Below are 18,678 nucleotides of genomic sequence, written 5' to 3' on the forward strand. Positions count from 1 at the left end.
TCCTTCACCACTTTGGCTCTGACTCCCTTCTTCTGTACCTTAACCACGCATGTACGTGGTTCAGACATGCATGGTTAAGGTACCAAAACTAGGAAGTCATGGAAAATGAAAGCGTCGTTTTGCTTTCGTTTTTCACGACTTCGTGGTTTTGGAGTCGTTGTTCCGGGTGTTTCCCTGCCCCGACTCTGTTGTGAGGATAACTAGGTTAAAATGCCCGATACTATTCCTGGGCACCTGCAGCAGAGTATAACGTGTGGGTCTAGGGCCACCCTTTCGAAAGGACAACAGGCAGAATTGTTGGTCCCAGCAAAATTTAAGCCTGCAGTTTACATAAGTCACAGCTGGGGGTGACAAGCTATCAACTATGAAAAGCAATTGTGTGTCCCTTACAACAGAACTCTACAGTTTTTGGGAGGCAGTTGCTCAAGAAAAGATTTCCATGTACCAGATCTGCAGTGTTGGTCTGACAGGGCGAGCAGAAGTCCTTGGAACGTGATGCTTTGCATTTAGTAGTAGATAGAGGATAACCTGCGCCTGCACTTGCCTCCGGGTGACTCAGGAGCAGAACTCGCCCAGCCACCTTACCACTCACATTCCCAAGTCAGTGTTCCCAAGCAGACCCACACTGCATGCACCTGACATAGCGCTAACTTCAGTCTCCAGTTAGAAACAAGCTGGACAGTATGCACCATTGTTATCACGTACTCCTCAAGCAGTCATGTTTCTTGTGATCTTGGGCTTCTCTTTCAGGCCTACACAATGGTGTCTCTGAAGCGGGGGTCGCTACTGTAGATAGGGCCATTAGGCTCATCTCCGGCTGGGGTGCTGCTTCTGCTTTTCAGCGCCATCGGGGCCTTCTACTTCTAGAAAGTCAACAAGCATGTTAGCAATAAATGACAAGGCAACCAAGGGGTGTTACCTGTCGAGGTATATTAATGGGTGGTGTCGCTGTAAGTGATAGCTTAAGGGTCCATGCCATTGTGTGCAAACTGCAAAGTGAAAGGTATAAAAGGGTAGATGGTCTCTTCGGCTGCGCCAAGGCAGAGTGGTGTTAATTTCTCCCAAGGTACGTCCCTTGTATGGATTGCAGGCATGCAATGAAAAAAGAAAAAAAAAATAGATCACTAACCTCAGAAGTGCAACATTTGGGGAAGGACACTGGTTGCTAGTCACTCAATGCCAACCGGAAAGGCTACTTGGTCGAAACTTCAATGAACAAACAAAGCCAACGAAGGCGAGAGAGAAAGTGCAGCCAGACGATGTGAGAGGCTGCTGCTGAACAATGGGATGCAAAAAAAAAAAAAAAAAGGAGTGTGACTGGGGAAGTCTACCAATGGTAAATAATGGGAAAACTGTGGGCGGGCTGTGAGTCCATTTTAAGATTTGATTTCGAATACAAAAGGTATTGCCACAGCACGAGCATTGTGCAGGCGAAACCTAAAAAAAAGGAAAAATATGTGGAAGGGCAGAAACAAAAACAAAAAACAAAAAACATCACAGTTTTACATCGCCAGGTAAATCCATCACATTCACAATGAGAAAATGGAACAAAAGAACGAGTTACTTACCTTCGGTAACGACTTTTCTGGTGGATACATTAGCTACCTGTGGATTCCTCACCTAATGAATACTCCCATGGCGCCAGCATTCGACGGAAATCTTCTTCCTAGTCTCTGCACGTCGACGAGGACGTCACTCTAGCCCACGCGACGCCGTCTGACGTCATACAGGCAATAAGAGGTCCTCGCCGACGTCAGTACCAACATTTTTTACATGCATGAGAACAACCACCCAATGCAATGAAAGAGCAAGGCAACATCCCATAACCTTGTAAAATACACAATATTGCAATGAATAGCTGTAAATTTAATATAACGAACAAATATATGCAAATCGTGTATGTACACAAAGATATATATATATATATATATACACAGATAATATACACACGTATCCATATATACAACGTCTTTTGCAACCTTGAAGACCAAGAGGAGCGCACTCAAGGATTACTTGGTAAGACCAGAAAGGCAACGGGGAGGCGGGTGGGACCGTGAGGAATCCACAGGTAGCTAATGTATCCACCAGAAAAGTCGTTACCGAAGGTAAGTAACTCGTTCTTCTGATGGATACAACTACCTGTGGATTCCTCACCCAATGAATAGAGTCCCAAAGCAGTACCACGCCCGGTGGCGGGTGCCTAAATGGTCAAACCAAGAAATCCTGCAGCACTGACCGTGCAAAATGGCCATCCCTTCTGACCTCAGAGTCCAAACAGTAATGTTTCGCAAAAGTGTGAAGGGACGACCAAGTTGCGGCCTTGCAGATGTCAACCACAGGAACACCCCTGGCCAAGGCCGAAGTGGCCGACTTAGCTCTGGTGGAATGAGCTCTAATGCCCTCAGGAGGGTCCTTCTTTGCCAAAGAGTAACAGATTTTAATGCAAAGAACCACCCACCTGGAGAGTGTTCTCTTGTGGACTGCCTTTCCTCTCCTCTTGCCCACGTACCCGATGAACAGCTGATCCTCCAGCCTGAAATCCTTTGTTCTATCAATAAAGAAGCTCAACGCCCTCTTTGGGTCCAGACGGTGCAGTCTTTCTTCCTCTTTAGAAGGATGAGGCGGAGGATAGAACGTGGACAAAGTAATTGTCTGAGCCAAATGGAAGGGTGAAACAACCTTCGGGAGGAAAGCAGCCTTGGTCCTCAACACCACCTTATCCCCCATAAAAAGTTGTATAAGGGGGCTTTACCGATAAGGCCTGCAACTCACTCACTCTCCTTGCAGATGTTATAGCCACCAGGAAAACTGTTTTTATAACCAAATACCTTAAGGGGCAAGAATGCATAGGCTCAAAAGGGGACCCCATAAGGAAAGTCAGGACCAAGGACAAATCCCATTGCGGCATAACGAATGGTTTTGGAGGATATTTATTTAGAAGACCTTTCAAGAATCTGATAACAATAGGGGATTTAAATAACGATGGTTGGTCTGGAAGACAAATGAAGGCTGACAAGGCCGACAAATAACCCTTAATTGTAGCCACTGCACAACCTTTCTGCGCTAGAGAGAGAGCAAAAGACAAAACGTCCGATAGATGAGCATGTAAGGGATCAATCTGCCTCTCTCCACACCACGCAACAAATTTAGACCACCTATTAGCGTAGATAGATTTAGTGGAGTGTCGCCTGGCCGCTAATATAACATCCACTACATCAGGCGGGAGAGAGAAGGAACTCAGGTTGCCCCGTTCAATCTCCAGGCATGTAGGTGCAGACTCTGGAGGTTGGGGTGTAAAACCTGCCCCTGCGACTGCGAGAGGAGGTCTGCCCTGAAAGGGAGACGGAGCGGAGGGCACATTGAGAGTTGGAGAAGGTCGGAGTACCACACCCTCCTTGGCCAATCCGGAGCTATTAAGATGACTAGCGCCCGGTCTTGGCGAATCTTCCTCAATACTCGAGGAATCAAGGGTATGGGAGGAAACGCGTAAAGCAACTGGCCGCACCAGGTTATTTGAAACGCGTCCCCTAACGCTCCCTGCATCGGATACTGGAGGCTGCAGAATAACGGACAATGCGCGTTCTCCAGAGTGGCAAACAGATCTACCCGAGGAAACCCCCACCTTTGGAAGATCAAACGTGCTTGATCTGGATGGAGACGCCACTCGTGGCCTGCCGAGAATTGGCGACTGAGACCGTCCGCACGTACATTCAAGACCCCGGCCAGATGATTTGCTACCAAGCAAATCTGATGGTCCTTTGCCCAGGACCATAGTCGAAGAGCTTCTCTGCAGAGAAGGTACGACCCTACTCCTCCCTGTTTGTTTATGTACCACATCGTGGTAGTATTGTCCGTCAGGACCTGTACCGACTGACCACGAAGGGAAGGGAGGAAGGCCTTGAGAGCCAGACGTACAGCCCGTAACTCTAACAGATTGATATGAAACATCTGCTCCTCTGGAGACCAAAGGCCTTTGATCTCCAGATCCCCCAGATGAGCTCCCCACCCTAGAGTGGAAGCATCCGTTATGACCGTGGCCACTGGTGGCGACTGCGCGAACGGCTTTCCTTGTGAAAGATTGTTGCTCGCAATCCACCACTTCAAGTCCACAGCAGCATCTCTGGAGATCTTGACAGCACCTTCTAGATCTCCTTTGTGTTGAGACCACTGCCTTCGGAGGCACCACTGAAGAGCCCTCATGTGCCAGCGAGCATGCGTGACCAACAGAATGCAGGAGGCAAACAGACCGAGCAGACGAAGGACCTTGAGGACTGGAACTACCGCTCCATTTCGAAACATTGGAACCAATTCCTGAATATCTTGAATCCGCTGAGGCGGAGGAAAGGCTCGACTCAATGTTGTATCCAGTACTGCCCCTATGAACAGGAGGCGCCGAGAGGGCTCCAGGTGAGATTTGTGCTCGTTCACCGAAAAACCCAGGTCGAACAACAACTGAGTCGTTGACTGCAGATGATGCGACACAAGCTCCGGCGACTTGGCTTTGATCAACCAGTCGTCCAAGTAAGGGAATACTGCTATCCCCTTCCTTCTGAGCTCTGCCGCAACCACCGACATCACCTTCGTGAAGACTCGAGGTGCTGAAGTAAGACCAAACGGAAGGACCGCAAACTGATAGTGCTGCGATCCCACCATAAACCGGAGATACTTCCTGTGTGACTTGAGTATCGGGATATGAAAGTAAGCATCCTGCAAGTCGACAGACACCATCCAATCTTCCTTGTTCAACGCCAAAAGCACCTGAGCTAGGGTCAGCATCTTGAACTTTTCCTGTTTGAGGAACCAATTCAAGATCCTCAGGTCCAGGATTGGTCTCAACCGACCATCCTTCTTGGGAATCAGGAAATACCTTGAGTAACAACCTCGACCCCTTTCCTGCTCTGGGACCAACTCTACCGCGCCCTTTGAAAGGAGGACTTGTACCTCCTGTTCTAGCAACAGGAGGTGTTCTTCTGAACAATAAGATGGGCGGGGCGGGATGAGGGGCGGGAACTCCCGAAAGGGAAGGGTGTAGCCTTTTCCCACAATACTGAGAACCCAAGTGTCCGTTGTAATAGTCTTCCACTTGCGGAGAAAATGCTGTAATCTTCCCCCTACAGGAGAGGAGTGAGTGGGAAATGGTGGAAGCCTAAGGCTGCTTTCCCTGCTGCACCCCTCCAGAGGACGAGGAAGAGGCAGAGTGCTGCTGAGAGGCTCCTCTGGTGCGGGCCCTCCCTCTCCCTCTAAAAGATCTATAGGGATGGGAAGAGGCAGGTTGCTGGAATCTCCCCCGAAAGGAAGAGGAGGAAGAGCCACGCCCAAATCCCCGAAACCTCCTGAAAATCCTGGAAGAGGCAGAGGAAGAAGGAGCTTGGAGTCCTAACGATTTGGCTGTGGCCCTGCTCTCCTTAAAACGTTCCAAGGCCGAATCTGCCTTGGCGCCAAACAGCTTGTCCCCATCAAAAGGGAGATCCAATAGGGTTGACTGCACATCCGCAGAAAACCCCGAATTACGGAGCCAGGCCTGTCTTCTTGCCACCACAGTCATGCCCATTGCTCTGGCCACCGAGTCGGTGGTGTCCAGCCCAGACTGAATAACCTGGGTCGCGGCAGCCTGGGCATCTGAAACAACATCCAAAAGACCCTGGGGAAGCTCCGTAAATGATGAGGAAATGTCATCCATAAGAGCATGAATATATCTCCCCAGGATACAAGTTGCGTTGGTGGCCTTCAACGCCAGACTGCAGGACGAAAAGATTTTCTTGGACTTCGCATCCAGTTTCTTCGAGTCTCTGTCCCCAGGCACCGTCGGGAAAGAACCAGGCGCTGATTTGGATGAACAGGAGGCCTGCACCACCAAGCTCTCCGGTGTAGGGTGCCTAGAAAGAAAGCCAGGGTCAGTTGGTGCAGCTCGATACCTCCTGGCTACGGCTCTATGAACCGCTGGGGAAGATACTGGTCTCTTCCACACCTCTAGCACCGGATCCAGCAAAGCGTCATTAAAGGGCAATAGAGGCTCTGCCGCAGCTGAGGCCGGATGAAGCACCTCTGTCAGAAGGTTCTGTTTTGTCTCTGCCACCGGCAAAGGCAGGTCCAGAAAACTAGCTGCCTTCCGTACCACTGCGTGAAAGGAAGCAGCCTCCTCCGTGTATTCCCCTGGAGACGAAAGATCCCACTCAGGGGAAGTGTCCAGCCCACTGGCTGTATCTAGACCATGCAGTCCATCACCCGAGTCCTCTAGTTCTCCTTCTTCCAGGACTCGTTGGTACTCCTGCTCCTCTAATAAACGGAGAGCACGTCTCCTCGAATGAAGCCTCTGCTCGATACGCGGAGTCGACAATGCCTCCGCCGAAGCCGAAGATCGGCGCCGATCTTCAGAAGCCACCGACGCCGCGTCCGGCGCCACAGGTAACTTCGGCGCCGATGAAAGAGCACTCGGAGCGGATGGACCCACCGGAGTCACAGGGCGAAATCCCGACGTCGACGGGATGGAAATCTCCGGGGCCAATCCCTCCGAAGCCACCGGAGCGGACACCGGCGCCGACACCGGCGCCGAGCCCACGTTCCCAAAAGGGAGAAAGGGCATAAAGGGTGCTGGCCGTAGAGGCGCAGGATCACCCAATGAAAAGGCCAAAGGGCCAGCCGGAGCACCCCCTGGAGCCATCTGTTGGAAGATGGTATACATCGCATTTAGGAATGCGGTACTATCGGCTCCAGGGGTGGGAAAAGCCGGATACTGGGGTGCCTGTATCGAAGGCGACCCCGACGCCGGCCTCGACGTCTGCGATGCCGGGGACAACACCAGAGGCTGCACCACTTCAATCACCGACGCCTGTCCAGGTGAAGTCGGTGACGCCGGAGAGGGCAACGGTGTCGATGGATGCGGCGTGACCGTGGGACTGACCTCCCAAGTCCTCCGGCGCCGATCCGAAGACCTGGAACGAGTCTCCTTGCTTGAATGGCGCCGTGATTCTCTACGGCACCGGGAGTCTCGATGACGCCGATGCCTTGGCGAAGAAGACTTCTTATGATGTTTTTCTTTCTTCGACTTCGCCATAAACAACTTTGCCTCACGTTCCTTGAGGGCCTTTGGATTCATGTGCTGGCATGAATCGCAAGTCGAGACGTCGTGGTCGGAGCTTAAACACCAAAGACAGTCGGAGTGAGGATCCGTAACTGACATCTTGCCCCCACACTCACGACAAGGCTTAAAACCCGACTTTCTCTGCGACATTATTACTGCAGCGAAGGACTACGCAGCAAAAAATACACTGTAACCACGAAAGTAACAGTTGCTCCCTCGAAGATAACCGTTTCGAATGCACGGAAAAAAGGGAACTGACGTCGGCACGTCGTCGAGGACCTCTTATTGCCTGTATGACGTCAGACGGCGTCGCGTGGGCCAGTGACGTCCTCGTCGACGTGCAGAGACTAGGAAGAAGATTTCCGTCGAATGCTGGCGCCATGGGAGTATTCATTAGGTGAGGAATCCACAGGTAGTTGTATCCATCAGAAACAATAATTTAAGGGGTGAGAGATGAGGGTCCTGACTGGATATGAGAGGTTTTTGCCCAAACAATGATTAAACACTTTCCTATTTTTGATACCAAAACACAGAATAAAAGCATAACCAAAGGATTCATGCACCGAGCAGAACACAGCAAAGCAATCCTGAGAACTCTGATGACATAGTAAAATCTGTGCTAATAACCACCATCCAGTGACCCACCTCTGCATGACATTGTAGAATCTGTGCTAATAACCACCTCAGCTGACCCACCACTGCACACCTTTCCTCAATCGATGAGACAGAAAAAATTAAAGATAAATCATAAGCCAGGGACTGATCTGTTACAACTGTCTTAATACTAATCACCGCCTGCGCTACAACTTTGGAAGCAGAATCTCACCTCTGAAGGAAAACATCATAAAACAAAAAGCCTCAGACAACCATTACCATCACTGGTCTCACCCAGGAAGAATATCCTAAACAAGACAAAGAAACTTATAGACATTGAATGCAGAAAACGCCATCAAACAAAAAGCCAAGGACAACTATTTCCAATACTGGTCTCACCCAGGAAAAATATCCTTTAGAGACAAAGACATTGACAAACACTGAATGCAGGGAAAAGATTATTTGCAGAACGGCCAGCCTGGACCTCAGCACAGCCTGTAGGTGCACAATTCTCTTCCCTGAATACTCTTCTAGAGAGTGGTATGATATTTTAAATTGATGTAATATATTAAAACTTCTGCCCGTCCTCCCTTCTCTTGCTCATCTCAGCACGTCTGACACTGAAACTGTAGAATTTGTAACTCCTTAGGGAGGAATGCAAGAGAGCACTCATTAGTGACTTGGGCACCCAGCTCTACTGCTAGACCCACCTTACAGGAAAAATAATCATTTGGAACATGAGTACTGCAGTCTTACCATATGTGTTCCCTGCCTATCACACCCCATTTCGTGAACAGAGCATAAGAAGTGACCCGGGAATAAAAAAAAAACATCAAATCTGTGTACTCAGTTCTCAGACATCCAATAGACAGCATAACTGAGGAACTGAAGTACCACAAACAACATAAAAGTTCTAGAAATTACTTGGTTAAATCCACAAAGTCAGACCTGACCTGGATCGCGGCAGCACTTCACAACTCCAGGAAGTCCTAACATCCTCACACTCACCCACCAACTATGTTCAAACGTCAGGCTGCATGAAACTGCTCCTGGAGCACCAGTGTTATGTATAATAAAATCAGTGATTAGGACTTCGTAATAAGCTACTTTAGTTCCTTCCATTTAACTTTTTTGCAAGAAACCGATCTACGCTTCCCCTATCACTTGATGGGATCCTAGTTTTTGTTAATCCAGCAACAAAGACAAAGTCACCCCATGGGTGGTTCAGCACTCTACATAGCAGCTTCACTAAAAATAGAAAATGAAAAAGTAGACAATAAAGACGACCAAATGCTGACGGTTTTACTAAAAGACTACCACTTAGAGGTTGACAACTTTCTGTTACATGTTAATGTATATATTTACCTAGACAACAAGTCAAAAGATGTTCTCTGAGCACATTTAATCAATCTTCTCACAAAAATATTAAGCGACACACAGCTTAACTTTGTAACTGGGGACTTCAACATGAATTTCATGCCGAATTTGAAACGTGATGACATCTTATATTCTGCTTGGGTTAAATTCCACTCTGATCAGCCCATAGTATGGGCTTATCACTCAACAACAATATGCTCCACTATCGACTTCACAATGGGATCTTGGTCTCGCTTTGCTTTAATACATTTAGAATCGAAGATAAGCTGGAAAACGATCACCGTCCACAGGTTACTGGGGTCACCATTAACTGTCCCACACATAAGCCCACAATTAATTTGCCTGGTAACCTTGAGTCAATCAACCTCGAGGATCCGATGGATCGAAAGTACAATTGACTCAATCGAAAATACTGAGGTAAGAATTTTACAGTGGTCACACAATTATGATAAATTCCCTGATTACTAACCTGGAATATTTTGTGACCACCCTGCTGGATTCTTATTCGTCACACAGCCGCCCCAAGCAATTTACAACTGTATTCTCTTCTTCAGTCCAACTGCTAGGACCACTAAAAAGAAGCTGAATAGGGCCTTGCACATACTGAGACAAGTCCCAACCGAGGAAGCTAGGCTGGAACATTTCCAACATTCAAAAGAGATGCATTCAAAAAATCTCCTGTGGAAGAAAAGAAGCTTCTCAGAACTGGCATTTTGGCCCAAGACTCTTTTGCTCAGAAGGATATCAAATTCCAGGGATTCTGGAGAATGGTAAGTAGCTTAAACAGAACGCCAAATGGGGCAATAACCTACTGCTAGCAACAGGAGGAGAGACAATTGCAGGGGATTCCCCCACTCCATTTATAAATTATTTCAAAGCTTCAGAACCCACTGTTTCGTATCACAGGCTCCCTTTCACTCAAGACCATGTTTTAAAAGACATGTAGGCCAGTCGACGCAATGGTGAGCCACATCCAAATGGCATCCCGCAGCCTCTGTACAAGGTTAACCCCACTCTCGAAGTCAGTGCAATGACCTCAGGTTTCAACAGTGGCATGGAGCTCTAAGCAATCCCCGACTCCGGGAGAGGATCAGTGATTAACCCCATCTACAAAAGGAGGACACAGATAGTAACTAAAAAAGTAAAGAATAATAGCCCTCCTTGATTACGATGACAAGTACTTCGTTGGGTTGCTTTCAAAGGAGCTAACTGAATGGACAGCAGAGAAAAAAAAAAATTGTATCAAAAAACCAAACCTGTTTCACCTGTGGAGTAGGGACTACAACACACATTCTGGCACTTTGTCTCCTAACTGATAAAATGAAAATCAAAAATCCCTTAATTTCTGCTTTATTGACTACGAGCAATGTACCCTTTGTGAAATTATTGTTTTTAGCTTTCCACCTACAACCTACTTCTGTCAAAGTTCCTCAATACAGTCATCCCACATCCACCAAAACTAGGATGTCTACCAAACTTTTATATGCAGATGACATTATATTTATTAGTTAACCAAAGTCGGCCTACAAAGCCCTATTGTTGAACTTTGACAATACTCAATAGAGAAGAGTACAGCAATTACTCACAAAAAACATCATGTGATAAAAAAGCAGGCAGAACAACTCAAATGGGTATTTGTACCACCAATAGCTAAAATAAGCAAAGGAGCCAATTGCCAATCTTGACAATTTCAAAACCCTATAGGTATTCTTTCACCTTATCAGTTAATGCTTCACCTGCTCAAATTCACCTTGAGTTTGAGCTGATTAATCAGTCAACTGCAAGGATGGGGTTTATCTTTAAACTTGGCAGAAAGTACGACCAACACCCAATGATACCTCAAGTATAACCTTATGGATAGAACTATCAAGAAATCAAAGTGCCCTCGCTCGACTTTATCTAGGATCTGCCATTAACACTCTGGAGGGACCACCACTATGGGAGTTTAACATCACTCCTCCCATTTTCAAAAAAGCAATACATCCTTAACAAGGAAACAGTCAGCAACTGAGGGTAAGGCCATATAAGCAAAAAGATCTCACAGGTGGATGGTTGTAAATGATTATAAAACTCTTAAACCACTGAGCTACTTAAATCACCGGCTGGGACCCACCTTTAAAGAGGAAATTAATGGGATTCACTTTGACCATCTACCTATACAGTTGCACATTTTACCCTGGCTTCAGCATGAGGCCACGAACTCCTGTCGACTACAAGTCAGGTGCCCAAGATTTGCTTCCCCTTTTATGTACTTGCCCCAAACCTTCAACCGAAAGGCAGACCCTCTAAAGAATGCCTTTTAACAACAGGGGTATCCGCTCATTTTGACAAGCTGTCATAGGCCGTTTTAACTTCCTGGACACACCTCTAAACTGCCAATTCACCAAATTCCTAATAAAAGTGGACCAAAAACTCAAGGTGACGGAAGAAAACCACACCTCTGCATCAATTCTTAATGCTCAATGAAATTGTATTAGCTTGTGGTTTGTTTTTTAAATGACTTTTATGGATACTTTGTAATAGAAACATACTTTTTTTTTTAAATATGCAAAGATTTCAATTAATTGTGGGTAATACATGTATTCAATATTTTTAGCAATATTTATCTGACAATGGCAAGATGAATTATGATTGGGCAATTTTCTTTCCACAAATTGTACTAAGTATTTAAAAATTAAAGTGAGATATTTCCATCTATATATGTTATAATTTAAACCTCACTGGCTAGGTTATTTAAGATCCTACTTGTGGATTTTGGTGGTGCCAGAGGGTACCAACAGTTAAACAGTTATGAGAGTGCGGGAGGACACAGTAATGATCTTAGAAACCTATGAGGACTTGTGGATGGAATGGGGGGTCGAGGGCAAGTCACGGGGCAGGGATGTGGAATTCCTATCGCCCAACACCCGGGACATATTGTTTGGGGTCAAGGGCAATAGGATTTTCATGTTTACTTTGTCCTTGGGACAAGTAGGACCAACCCCCTGCAGCACAAACCCTTTGGCTGCCAGTTAACAGAGAAGGGAATTGTCTGCAGTTGAGGTAATTTGTGTGTCCATAATGTTAAAAATGTTTGAACTTGTTTTCATGGTTCATTAATTAAAAGCCTTCATTATTAGGGTGAGCACTGTAAATAAACGTTTTAAGGTCACACTGCACTACTGATCGTGGTTCCAGTAAAAATAAAAAATAAATAAAAAAAAAGGGTACACACTTGTTTGGAAAGTTTAAACAATACGAGGCTAAGTATAATGCTCCCAGAACGATCTCCGATTAGATGCAAATATTTGCAGCAGCTTGTAAGCAAGAGTGATGATTCTTTGCTTTCAAAATACAATGTTCAGAAAAAAAGCAAGTAGGAAAAAAAAACGTTTAGCTACTAGGAAATTTTAGGTGCTATTTCTTTGAAGCATCATTTAGTAAAATGTGTTGATGCATGCTAGTATTTCCAAAAGCATTCCTAATGGAAAATCAGTGTAACCATTTTCAACAAGATTATGGGAAGCATAAAAATAAACAAGCACTGGCAAAGCCAACAGATCCAACATTTTTTTGTGAGTCTTTTGGTTTTATCACTGCGTGTCTTGTTATGACATGGCTTTTGTGACACTTTATTGTTGTGGGAGCTGCCAGGCCCATACAATTATAACAAACACCGGCAAAAAGAAAAAACGGTTTTTGGTCTCAAAACGCACACACTGCTATCAGTGGTGTAACAAAAGGCCCTGCAGCCCCCCTCCAGGGGGGCCCCCTCAGCACTGCACCTGCCTGAGTGTGACTGGAGGGAGGGACCGTCAATGTTCTTTGCAGGGGGCCCCCTCCAGTTTTGTTACACCACTGATTGCCACAGTGGTTCCTGGCACTGAACAAAACTACTTTGTGTGCCAATACACTCCTTGTGGAAGAGCAGAATACAATCACTGACAGTAAAGCCAGCCAATAGATAGAGAAATAGAAGTTTAATTAAAACAAAGGCCCAAATTTAAGGGTGGCCTTGCGCCATCTAACGCCACATTAGCCCCGTTCAGACTCTAATGTGGCATTAGGTTAACAAAAACAATGCACCGTATCTACAAAGTGACACAATGCGTTCATTGCGCCACTTTGCGACCCTTTGTGCCACATTATGCATGCACCATGCATAATGTATGCAAAGTGGGTGTTCCTGCACAAGGAGGCCTGCAAAAATGGTGCGATTAATTAATTGCACGATTTCTGGCATAATTTTTAACGCCCGCTGACAGCAGGCATCAAAATGACTCCCCCTGTTGGAATCAATGGGTCTCTGTACACTTTGCTCCACGAACGTCAAAATTATTGACGCTAGTGGAGCAAAGCGCCACGATAGCGTAAATTTTTTTGACCCTATTGTACCTAATACCGCCATGGTGCACTGTATCTTAAATGCGGCGCAAACATGGTGGTGTTATGAGGGTGCAGGGCGCAGGAAGAGTGGCCCTTCACGATGTGAAGAGTCACTTTTCCTAAATGTGGGCCAAAATGTGTTTAACAAAAGACAATTAGGGACCCAGTTCTTAAAGAAAGTCACTAAAGTGCACACAAGGTATATGTCTTTGGATTAGTGGCTTTCATGAACTCATAAGAGCTTACAGAAGTAGACCAGTAAATCGTCCTGCTAGAAAATATTTGTGAACTGTATTTTACTACTTACTGATTCCTCCAGCCCCAGTATGTAGGTCTGCGGAAAGGTGGCAAAATAAGGAAATTGCTATAGTAGGGATTAAAATTGCAGGTATTCAAGCCCTACTATAGGAGTAGCCCTGACATAAGAGAGGCTTTTAGCATAGCTCTTACAGAATGTGATTGCTGCCATAATTTGTCGCCGCACTACACGGCACCAAAGGGACACGTAGATTTTGTTACCGGACAAGCAGATTTAAAAAGTAACCTGTCCCATAGACGAGTAGATATTTTATTTAATTTCACACCCCTGGGATACTTTAGTGAACGAATGGAGTGCTGTGCGGTAAAACCATAACATGGATTAAACTGCTTCTTCCGTATCATAACTGCTGTTCCTGGTCCACTTTATGCAGTCCCCTAGCACTCTATTCATCCTTTCCACTAAGCCACTGGTTTGAGCATGGTAAAGTGAACTTTAGATGATTTACACCCGATTTTTTCCAAAATCTTCCCATTTCATAATCAACAAATTGTACACCAATATCAGAAATGATGGGCTCTGGGAAGCCCTCCCTCGTGAAAATGTCCTTCAAAAACTTCACAGCATTGCTAGCAGTGGGAATGGAAAAAAACAAACAGGCCATTTACTATCGTAGTCCATCAGTACAAATGCATAGCGTAAATGGTGAGGAAGGAAGTTAAATGGACTCACCATGTCAATCCCAACTTTCATTCAAGGTTTCCCAGGAAGAGTTATTGGTTGTCAGGAGGGGGTTGTGACCTTACAAACCTTCTCGGCTTTGCTATACACCACACATTCTCTTACCACTGCATTCACCTCCTTATGCATAGAGGGTCACCAATACTATTCTCTTATTCTCCTCTTTGTCATTGTAGAACCCAGGTGTGCCTCATAAGCATTGTCGATTAACAAAGAACTAATAGCATACGGCGGAACACATTTATCGAAACCTTATTACTCCCCAATCTTCTATAGAGATCGTCTCTGCAATTTTGCAATATGGTTGTATTTCAGAATCCAGATTTCTCTTTTAGCCAGCCATTTACCACTATAACTAGCCTCACTTTTTTTTCTTTTTTTACTTACAAATGTACTATTTCTTTTACACGTACCACATCCCTTGGATGAATATCCTGTATGGTGGACTTTATGATATTGTATCTACCCTTCATTCTATTTTGTACTTGCAAAACTCTTTCCAGCATGGCTATGCCACCTGTATCGTTTGTTAGTTTGCAAATGGCTATATATTTGTTATCAGTGAGTGTAAGTTTATGTCAAATTTGCTTCATTGCCGATATATGCTTAAGGCGATTAAACCAATGTGCAACAGAGAGGACCTCTTTCTTTTTCCAAAACAGTACAGTGAGCTGTTTGGCTGATACAGTCACGTTGCATAACAATCTCCAGTCTGCGTGTGTCATACCTTTGAGTATTGGCGTCGAAGCCCCAAGAGTAGAGTGGAGGGGTCTGTTTGAATAGGATATCCAAAAGTCTCTTTAATGTGACCCAGTACATCCTTCCAGAAGTCCTGGATAACTACAAAGGACCACCATATGTGTAAGAGATTACCAGCTGACTATGCACAATACCAAAAGAGTGCAACCGTCAAGGAAATCATTCTGCTTAAGTGGAGGAAACTGAGGTACCATTGGTACACTAACTTACTGACAGATGCTGTATGGGAGATGCTTCTGCACGACTTAGGGAAATTGCACCAGGTGTCTTACCACTGTTTCTGGAAGAATAGGTGCTCCAAGTTTGTTTCCCAATGTGTTTGGTGAGAAAGAGAACACGCAGAAATAGAAAATACGTTGCATAACATGTTTGTACGGAAAACTACTTGCACCTCTAACATGGCAGTAAAGCTAAGGATAAGCTGAAAACAAAATGGAGTCTGTAACTGGTACCACTAATGTGACGGTGGGCAGCTAAGCCAAGTGCAAAGTGGAGCGACACGAGGTCAGTGGTCAACATACAAATATCACTACAGTCGGATAGACGATGCATACGTTTTCTCTCCTGCAAGAGGGTGATGCAGTGATTTCCGGGTGGGGCACCTCGGATCCACACAGGTTCACGATGACTTCGATGCCCAGCGATGTGATTGAAAACCACGCTGCGTGGTGTTTGCGTCATTATCAACAGTGGTAAGCGGGTGTTGCATCGTTTTTCCAAGCCGCAATACAAGTGATGAGTTAAAATCAGCCGCAAGGCAGGTGGCGTGTAATTTTTACAGCCACGTCGCAGGTAGTGTGTCAAAATTTTCCCCACAGGGCTCCCTGTGCGTTGATTTCCATTCTTCAGGGTTGTGGAATTCCTATCGCCTGATGCCCGGGACATATTGTTTGGGGTCAAGGGCAACAAGTTTTTATGTTTATTTTGTCCTTGGGACATGTAGACCCAACCCCCTGCAGCACAAACTCCTTGGCTGCCAGTTTACAGAGAAAGGAACTGTCTGCAGTTGAGGTAATGTGTGCGTCCATACGTTAATGCTGTTCGAACTTATATTTATTGTTCATTTATTAGAAGCCTTCATTATTGGGGTGAGCGCTGTGAATAAACGTTTTAAGGTCACACTGCACTACGGACAGTGATTCCAGCAAAAACAAAAATAATAAGTGTACACACTTGTTCAAAAAGTTTTTGCTTTCAAAATAAAATGTTCCCAAAAAAATGCAAGTAGAAAAAAAAAAACATTTTGCTACTATGAAATTTTAGGTTACTATTTCTTTGAGGCATCATTTAGTGAAATGTGTTGATGCATGCAGGTATTTCCCAAAAAATATTCCTAATGGAAATTCAGTATAGCCATTTTCGACAAGATTATGGGAAGCATGAAAATAAACAAGCACTGGCAAAGCCAACAGATCCAAAAAAAAAAAATGTGAGTCTTCTGGTTTTGTTAATGCGTGTCTTGTTTTGACATGGCTTTTCTAACACTTCATTGTTGTGGGAGTTGCTAGGCCCTCACCACTGTAACAAAACACTGGCAAAAAAAAAAAACGTTTTGGTCTTAAAAAGCACACATTGCCATCAGTGGCTTAACAAAGGCTCCCCCCTCCTGGGGCCACCCCCTCAGCACAGTGAGTCTGGAGGGAGGTGGCCTCCATGTTCTTTGCAGGGGGGGCCTCTCCATTTTCGTTACGCCACTGATGGCCACAGTGGTTCCTGGCACTGAACAAAACTACTTTGTGTGCCAAGATGCTTCTTGTGAAAGAGCAAAATGCGATCACTCACAGTAAACTCAGCCGACAGAGAAACAGAAGTTTAACAATAACAAAACGTCTCTGTTAATGCCTGACCTAATTAGGGACCCAATTCTTACAGAAAGTCACAAAAGTGCATCCATGGTCCGCCTTTGAATTTGTGGCCTACATGAATTCATAAGAACTTACAGAAGTAGACTAGGAAATCGTACTCCTAGAAAATATTTGTGAACTATATTTTAGACAGAGCAAATATGCATGTGTAGATTTGCTCATGTGAAAATCTATTGAGCACTTACAAGATCACTTTCCCTCCAACCACCTTTTTCCCCAACACTGGAAGAACTTCTACTTCTGCTCTTGTCAGGAGTAAATTTCCAACCTTTCTCATTATGGGAAAAGATTAGAGAAGAGCTGGTGAAAATCCTTAAAACATGCAAGTTAGTAGGTTTGCAGGCTCAAAGGCATTCCAGTCCTGGAAAGTTTGCTTACTGCTTCCTCCAGCTCCAGTATGTAGATCTGTGGAAAGGTGGGAAAATTAGGAAACTGTTATAGTGGGGAATGAAATTGCAAGCATTCAAATCCTAGTATAGTAGTAGCCCTGGTATAATCAGAGAGGCTACTATCAGAGCTCTTACATAATGAGATTGTTGCCATAATTTGTCACTGCATTTCATGGCACCAAAAGGGACAAGTAGATTTTTTTACCGGACAAGTAGATTTAAGAAGCAATCCGTCTCATGGACAAGTAGATATTTTATTAAATTCCACACCCCTGCACGGGGATACAGATGGGTGGAGCTCTATGCTGCACATATGGGTGTGGATGGCTGTGGGCATGACTCATGTGTCACCCGGGCTTGGAACTCTTGCCCAGCTAGTTGGCTCTCAAGGAGGAAGGCCAAGACCTGAGTGAATGGTAGTTCACTGTGTTCAATACAATCGTCATTCTCTGTGAAGAGGACAGTCAATAATAGCTGCTGTGTCAGGGTAAGTGAAGTCCATTTGTGTGGCAGCAAGTAGATCTGGCAAAGAAAAGGAAGAAAAAAGCGGACGTCTTCAAAGCTCTGAATTATCAACAAGGGTCAGGTAGCGGAATGTTCTGGATCAAGGAAAAAGGACAAGCTTAAAAATCCAAAGAACCCATTCTGCAGTTGTAGCTGTAGCCACAAGTACGACAACTTCAGCCAAATCAGCCATTGCCTCAACTTTACCACAAATCCCCAGGTTTCCTGCAGCAATAAAACAACAAAAGCTACAGCAGACTGCGGAGGTGGCATTTAGAGGGATAGTCGAAATTAAACACTAAGTAACAGTCATCTAAAAGGAAATCTACCAAAATCTCTAGGCAGGAAGAGAGCACTAAGGAATAAGCATTCCAATTTAAACATAGTTATACAATTTACTCTTTAATTTGTAATCTATTCTGACTTTTGCCTCCCTCACGCCTCCATTTTTTTTTTTTTTTTTTACACAAAAGCGAACTAGTCACTCATGAGAAGTAGTGCAATTAATGCAAGAACCTCAGTAATACACTTAGGAAATAAGTTGCTTCTTCTAGTCTCCATTAAACCAATTTGGAAGTATTTTGAAAAGTAACATCGCTTACTTTTTTTTCCAATTGTCTGAGTGGATGGGAGGGATCAGAATGACTTGTTGTGGGTGTATAGGGTGAAATTTAGAGTGAGGCAGAGTTACCTATTCTAAGTGTAAATTGGGTGTACTGTTCCCTCTGCAATTCTCTGCATTGG

At 45.0% G+C, this 18,678-nt stretch overlaps 1 protein-coding gene across 8 annotated transcripts in view; it reads right to left on the minus strand.

Moving 5' to 3' along the window:
• The window catches only part of CASP9 (caspase 9), a 191,539-nt gene that overhangs the window by 142,135 nt on the left and 30,726 nt on the right, over positions 1-18,678 (minus strand). The window lies entirely within an intron of this gene.

The sequence above is a fragment of the Pleurodeles waltl genome, chromosome 6 (assembly GCF_031143425.1).
Source record: "Pleurodeles waltl isolate 20211129_DDA chromosome 6, aPleWal1.hap1.20221129, whole genome shotgun sequence".
NCBI classification, from domain to species: Eukaryota; Metazoa; Chordata; class Amphibia; order Caudata; family Salamandridae; genus Pleurodeles; species Pleurodeles waltl.